We start from the raw sequence: 8,617 nt of genomic DNA, 5'->3' as shown, positions 1-8,617 counted from the left end.
GGTTAAAAGTCAGGCAGCAGAGGTGCGACAGATTGAACAGCTACAGATGGATCCACTCCAGGTGTGGATCATTCCCCTTAAATCCATAAAGTTGTCTACCTTCCGGAACTCATTTGGGAGAGTGTTCCACACCCTAGCAGCCTCCAATGTGAAAGATTTCTGTCCATACTTAACTGTTCTAACCCTAGACACCTCTGCTGCATTCTCCCGTCTTAGTTCGAAGACTTAAGTTTTATAAGATCATGGATGTAATCAGGAGAAAGTTTGTTCAGAATTTACAAAAAGATGCACATCCCATATCCTTAAGTCTTCTTCTGCAATTGACAATATTAAAAGTTCAGTAAAAGAGGAGACATAATCATTGTGGATAAAACGAAGAGCACGCTCCTGTATCTTTTCAAGTTTCTTAACACTCCTCATACTGGTGAAATGCCAAACTAGAGGACAGTAATTAAAATTTGAGACAATAAAAGAGTTGTATATCACACTCCTACCTTGCTTCGTCAAAAAATTGCCTAAGCGCTTCAGAACAGCTAGTTGTCGTGAGGCTTTTTGACATAGTTCGGAGACGTGAAATTCAAAATTTAACATGGAGTCAAAATGTACTCCGAGGAGTTTCACTACAGCCTCTGGCTCAATGTTTACATTTCCAATATTAAAAGATTTAAAAAATATCAACAGATCTCTTTCCTAAGCATATAGCTTGAAATTTTTCAGGATTTGCCCTTATATGATTTGATTCAAACCATTCCATTAAATGTACACAATTTTTTTCTATATTTGAATTTTAAACTTGAGGGTGTCTGTTTGTATCTCTAACAGTATTGTCATCGGCGTAGTTGTACAATTTAGATGACTTTATATACAAAAACATGTCATTTATAAAAATGTTAAAAAGAAGAGGCCCCAGTATAGATCATTACAGTACTCTCCTCAGCACTTTAAGCCAGTCGCCTTATTTGGAGCCTAGTCTCACCTGCTGTATCCTGCCGCTCAGGTAGCTGGACACCAGGTCTACAGAGAGCGACTGATCAGACCATAGGCCTCCAGCGTCCCGATCAGCAGGCTGTAAGGAAGACAATCAAAAGCCTTGGACAAATCCATCAATATGGCAGGGACATATTCATAGTTGTCCAAGGCCTTACGCCAGGCCTCGACCAGTCGTAGCAGAACAGACTGACATCCAAATCATGGCCGGAAGGCTGACAGGGAGAGATTAAAAATATTACTGAAACATGATGTCAGCTGATGACACATGGATCTTTCAAAAAGTTTGGATAAGCAAGGTAAAATGCTGACCGGTCTTTAATTTTGTTCGTCCAATACATCTTTCTTTTTTAAAACAGGAACGACCTGTGCCTCTTTAAGTCTAGCAGGAAAAATAGGTGTTGTTATGCAATGGTTTACAAGGTGAGAAAGAGGCAAACTTACATTATTACAACATGCTCTAAATAATTTAGATGATATTACATCAACACCTGTAGCTTTCTTTACATTGATTGTAGTAATAGTTTTTTTCTATGAAAGCAGGCGTTACATGGTTAAAGAAATTTTTTAATCAGTTTGAATATGATCTCTGATGTTGTTAAGGATGTCATTCTCAGTTGTCTTTGAATATCCATCGTCACCAATATAAGGGGCCACACTAATAAGATACTGTTACATCCCGATCTGGCCATATTTATAAGATCAAAATCAAGTATGGCACCACAAGGTAACCATGGTTTTCACAAGGCCAAGATCCGGGGAAAACACTTCTTGGAACAAAATATCAATTCTCGATTTTTTAATTTCTATTTACAAAACCAATCTATGAATATCAATATTAAATCATTCATTATGTTTACAAAAGTATCATCACTTGTCTTAGTTGTGTCTGAATAATTCTGGAAACGCATCAAAAAATCTCTAAGAAATTGTTTTGGTGATCAGCTATTTATTACTTTATTGATTCCAGGTTTAAATTATTCTCATTTTTTCTATTAATACGCGCATACGTATAACTTATTCAGTACATGATCGACTCTAGATATATCACAGCTGGTAAACTGTCCCCTCCCACTGCTTCGGGAAACGTTCAATGACCAACTTTACACATGAGGCTGCCATTCTTTTCGGATTTGATAATTATATTTCATGATGTACTTATTCAGAAATTAGACAAGTGCCTGTTTGCATTTTACCTATATCCCAATAGTTAAGGTGATCATAACGGTTTGTTTTTGTAAGTTACACGAGTCAAGTGTCAAATGGATGTATCACTATTTATTTTGATAACGGGAATAATTTCTGTGTGCCTTGTAAATTTGTCAAATGGAAGCTGTAGACCGAAAACTCAACATGTGGCATTTAATCTGGCAGATCAGGTACCGAAATCACCCCTCGGTCTACAACAGTGTGAACGGGAATGTTTCTCTGACAATAACTGCCAGCTAATGGTGTACAATGTTAACAATTTAGCATGTTATACAGTGACGGGCATCGGTTCCGCTGTAGCCGCGGGAGCCACAGGAGCCTCGAATTTTGTTGTAAAACTCCGCGACGAAATCGAATCAAATCTGGAAATGTCTTACTTATGTGGGAACCACCAGTGTGGGCCCGGATTCTCTTGTGTAGCTTTATCCAGTGGTGTTTTAGTCTGCATGGCCGGATTATGTGGACAACCTGTGTCTATTACGAACGCAGTTGTGAATGCTGATAGCTACTCTATATCTGCGATAGCAACATATTCGTGTAATAACGGATATTATGCCATTGGTTCGAGTGACATCACGTGCAATTCTTCTCTAGAATGGACTGATGCCTCTTTGGTTTGTTGCAAAGACGGATTCACCCATGACTTGGGCACACAAATGATGTATCAAGTATTTTCGCAAAATAAGAAATACGATGAAGCGTTATTTCATTGTTCTGGCTTAGGGTCGGGACTTGTAAGAGTTAATAACACAGAAAGGATGAACGTTTTGTCTACCTACCTATCTACTGGGCAATTTTACACAGATGCGTCCGATCTTGTCACGGAGGGTACCTGGATCTTCTCTGACGGCAGTGACGTGGATATGACATTATTTGGTCCTAACGAGCCAAATGGAGGAACAACTGAAAATTGTGCAATTTTCGGAGCCGGTTCCAATCTTTACGACGTAAAGTGTAACACGAACAGATACTTCATTTGTGAAGTAAGGTGATGTTTTCCTCGGTCTTTCAGGTAATATTCAAACAATAATTTCCCCACGGAGAAATCAAAAACTGACAAAAAAGCCTGCGCGAAATAGTTTTAATATTCCCAACGGATTTGGTTTAGACAGTCTAAACAGGGTTGTCTGGGACCATAAAAATGCATGTTGGGAAAGAGTTCTGTTCTACATCCTACATAGTCTATAATGTTTTGGACAAAAATCCAGTTTCAGACGGTGTACTTGTGTAACGATTATTTTGTAATACATCAACCGGTTTATTTCAAGTACATGTAGCTTTTTAATTGAGAGATATTTTAAAAGTTCATGTCGTTGTCATAAAACCTTTAACTCAACCATGTTCATATTAAGATTCTACATTTTTCTGTACGGGTATAATTTCAATCCACGTCTATCCTTTATTATCAACTTATCATTCATACGATGTCCGTATTTTATGGGAATATTTCTGATGAACACATTTTACTAGGCTGTCCCAGAACGTCTATGGTTTCAACGTCTCAAACGTAATATATTACAACATATTTGTCATGAACCTCATTGCAGAATATTTTCCTAATAATTTCTTCCTGTATTTCAATTATTATGTAGTATTGTACGCTTATATGTGTATATATGGGGTGAATGTCTTCATATCTGAACTGTGTTTTTCGGGTACGTAGGAATTGACAGTGATAAATGTTTTATATCGGTACAAAACATGGATGACCCATTAACGAAAATTACACTCATTTGGGTATAACACAGGTGACCTCATCACTGCGTATTGATACACTACAATGAGTAGCACAGGGCGTACTTTGTCTATCTACTTTTCTTATGTGCAATTTTACATAGATGCGTCCGATCTAGTCACGGAGGGTACCTGGATCTTCTCTGACAGAAATGACGTAAATATGACGTTATTTGGTCCGAACGAGCCAACTGGTGAAACAATCGAAAATTGTGCAATCATTGGATTTGGTTCTAAACTTTACGACGTACCATGTAACACTGACAGATTTTTCATTTGTGAAGTAAGGTGAACCATGCTTCCTCGGCTTTCATTGATGCCCGGGATCTACAACATTCAAGCAATGCTTTCTCGATGGAAAGATTAAAGCTAAGGATGTACGATTTACATACAATGGAACTCACATTGATTGGAATGTGTATGCTGATGTGTTTACTTACTTATGCTGATGTGTTTACGTACGTAAATTTTGCATTTAACTTTCTGATAGAGCAGATAAAAAGCCTAGATTCTAGGCGTATTTTGCATTGCTAATATGTCTGTGAATAATATTACTTGGACTAGACTCTGATTTACATGGCGGGAATCATCGATGAGGTAGAATACGCTACCATTCCGAAACACCTGGTCCTAAATTTTCCTAGTTCTTTTTAAAGGGTGTCCATGATAATCTTACCATTGTCCATATTTAGCCCTAGTTTTATCGATTTTGAATTCGAAATATTCTGTTCATCGTAGACAGTATGGCATTAGATCAATACATTAATAAATAAACATAAAAATATGTAAATATATATATATATACATATTAACAGAGTTAAAAGAAAACATTCCTTGAGGACAGCTGCTTTTCTGCCAAACAATGATTTGTTCGGGCATTCATTGTAAATCCTAGTTGAATCTATATTTATAAGGAGTTTTCATTCAATATAAGATTAACCTACGCTATTAATATTATCAATGTCTTTCATGCAAATCAAATTAGAAAAACATCAAATAGGCAAGCACCAAAGATATCATCTCCGATTTCTAGTGGAACTTAACAAGCTTCATAGTCCAGATAGATGTTGAATCAAACTGGTATGTCATTGTTTGCTATACGTTTCTTTCGACCTGTGACCGTGACAAAGGCTCGCAAATCTAAATACAACAGCCATTATAAAATGTACCAACGCATCGGCAAAGAACAACACAGCTTTCTTTGTTAATTTTGAGCTATTAGCCAATGGCATCTTAAGTTATATAAACTGAAGAGTTGACATCTTAAAGAATATGTCACAAATAAGCAACGTCTTAGTTGAAACTTAGTAAGATTAAATAGACAAACAATGCAACATGTAGTTGAGATGATTGACTTTTCTCTCGCACTATGGCTTTGTCAGAAAAACGTGTATATCCGTCAACATTCTCTTGATATAGGGTTGGAGTAACATGATTTGTTAAATACACACATGTGTTTAACATGAATTGAAAATAAAGAAATGTCAGTAAAATTTAGGATTAAGCATTATTTCACTTGAAACATTAATAATGCTGTTATAATGCATCTTAAAAATAACCATATTCCTGCTACATCAAACAACGAGATGTTATTCGAATGAACAAACGCTTTCAGCGAAAAAAAATTCCGCGAAAGAATATCTTCTGGTTTTACGATTGTTTCATCGTAAACCGATATAAATAAAATCCCGCTTTTCCAATTAAACATTTACTTTGTTTTAAGGTAAACTAATATAAGTTTAACAGTTTATATGATTGTTAAGTCGTTAGTGTAAGTTTACGGATATCTAATGGAATTTCTGTTCAAAGAGGGAAAACCTATAATGTCATAGCATTGCAATTTTTAACTGTAGCATGATGAGTTTTGCTGCACAAGTCTACAATGTTTAATATTATGAAAATAATATGTAACAAAGTGAGAAATGATTCAATATTGGTTTTAGCTGAAAGCACTTTTTGTTTTTGCCTTCAAAAGTTGAAAATACCACTGAAGCAATACGCTAAAAAAAGCAGCAAAATGAATATCCAGTGAATTTATACAGAAAAGTTAGTCTTCAGATCTTTATGTATCAATCGTTATTTCAAATACATTGAAGAAATAATGATTAATCTAATTTAAACAAAAAAGGAAGGGTAACTGACCTGCTCTACTGAGACCAAAATATAACTTGAAGACTTTTTACTTTTTATTTTTTACTGAATAAAATATTCAGACCAATTTAAGATAATTCTAAAACAAAAACAAGCACACGGACATATCATTTTTATTCATATTTTCTTTTATAAATTTTTCATGTTCTCCACTTTGAAATAAGGTACGGCTCAAAACACAATAGTCACTAATATCTTTTGACTTTTCACAACAGCAGATCCGTAGACAATTATATTTAGCTTAAGCTACATAAAAAAAGCTATCTTTTATTATTTTATCATTTAATGATATGCCTAAAACACCGAGTAAATTCCATACATTATTAATGTATGTGACTTAAAGTGTGGTTTTTAGCATATACTAATTAACAGCTTAATAACTTTATACTTTATGTCAGTATTGGACATAAACTAACAAGAAATACTTCCACATTCTGGATGTTAGAAGTATTAGGTAGCTTTCTTAAAATCAATTGACAAAAAGTGTTCAGTGAGCAAGCCACTGATTTTTATTATCCAAGCTATCCTTTATATCCTGGTGAGTATGGAGTGTATTACTTGGATGAGGATTTCGGGGCGACATAACGAACATCTTCGTAATGTCGACCGGTTAACCCTGAAATAACGAAAAATAACGGGGCTAAAAATGTTAGATCGCTACATACATGTATTATGTAGCTCCGTTATTTCACGTAAGCTTGTTCTTGTTTTGTTAGATGGGGCCGCATGAGATATGACAAAAATACTGGGCGATACTTGCAAAGGTTTCGCTTTGACCCCAGTTCTTTCCTGGATGGGAAATATGTCACCCTGGTTATGATACTAGCCCCTTTCCATCGACTCGGCTAGGGAGAATTTCTCTTTAGCTCATTCGGAAGAGCTTAAGACTAGTAAGCCAGAGGTCCCGGGTTCGACTCTTAGCGGAGACATTAAAACAGTATATCCTCTGTTACATATTGCTAAGAAAAGACAATGTTTAGCAGTGCGAAATGATTATGAATATCAAAGACTAAGTTTGTTAATAACACAAACAGGAATTAAAAACTATTTCTTCGAGCTTTCGAAATTGACTTTATTAAGCACAGAGTGTCACGACTCAAAACCACTGAAATCAGTAACGTCAATAAATCATAGAGACATTTCGCCCAATTGCGTGGCGAAATACTGCAGGCATTTAGGGAAACGAGTAACATGATTATCCATCCCATCCCTTAGTGGGTGTTAAAATAGGGTCATAAAAATAACTCAGCTGGTGGGCTCTTCGTCTTTGTTCATCGAATCCCTTGATTTTTCAAACTTTCAAGTTGTTCCAGTCTACTATGTGGTTGTTTGTTTTAGCATGGTCTGTAATTTATATATAATGGCTGATGTATTGCACTGTTTCTCACACCTTCACTTGTGGAGCACGCGAACGAAGCATCATCTATCTTGTAAAAATTGTGTGATACTTTATATTTGGACAGTATTGCTGATTATAATGTTAGGTTACATCATTCCAGTCCTGTGGCGTATTCTCGTGCTCCACCTTTTTGATATACAATGTATATTTAAGATATTGTTTATGTTTGTAAATATGTTTATGCAACATGGTTGACATTGTTGTTATCCATGTCTGCCATGTTATTCGTCATTTAATAAAATGACATTTACTGGACATATTTTATTCTTTGTTGTTCTTGATGTATTTTATCCAAAAAACTAGCTTCAGTCGTGATCGGATGATCGTGATGGAGATTTATAGCATAAATACAATTTATATCAATAAATACATGTATGTTGTACATCGGAATATTATATGTTTTAATCGTCTATATAATTACGAGTAAGATGTGAAGCTGAAAGATTCAGGGTCATATGGTTCGAAGTAAATCGAGCACACCCATACTAATTATGTCAAGGCAATCAGCCAATCAGATATCCATATTAACGTCATGTGATATCAACATAAAATTTACAAGGTGAAAGTTTGCTCGGAATTTCTTTGTCCCACCATCCCACCCAGGCAAATTTTAGCTTCACATTCTAGGCCCGCATTGTTTGGTAACAATAGTTGGATATTTTTAATTGGCGTATTCTCGTGCTCCACCTGATTTATATTAAAGATATTGTTTATGTTTGTAAATGTGTTTATGAACATGTTTGACATTGTTGTTTTCCATGTCTGCCATGTTATTCGTCATTTAACAAAATGACATTTACTGGACATATTTTATTCTTTGTTGTTCTTGGTGCATATTGATCCAAAAAACTAGCTTCAGTCGTAATCGGATGATCGTGATGGAGATTTATAGCATAAATTTATTGTATCAAGTACTTGTATTGTGTGATTAGAAAATGTACTGTTTATGCAATATTGCTGGATTTGACCTCATGACATATGCAATTTCAATGTAGTACTGGTTGCGAATGTTTTTGTTCTGAAATGAATTATGATGTAAATGTAACGTATAAGTATTGAAATTTATTTGACTAAACTTTAAATATGTAGTGATGCTATATATTTTATTTTATATCATGTGTTAATACATTGATGAAT

The sequence above is a fragment of the Mizuhopecten yessoensis genome, unplaced genomic scaffold, assembly GCF_002113885.1.
Source record: "Mizuhopecten yessoensis strain PY_sf001 unplaced genomic scaffold, ASM211388v2 scaffold923, whole genome shotgun sequence".
In the NCBI taxonomy this organism is placed as follows: domain Eukaryota; kingdom Metazoa; phylum Mollusca; class Bivalvia; order Pectinida; family Pectinidae; genus Mizuhopecten; species Mizuhopecten yessoensis.
Note: the sequence above shows the minus strand (reverse complement) of the source record.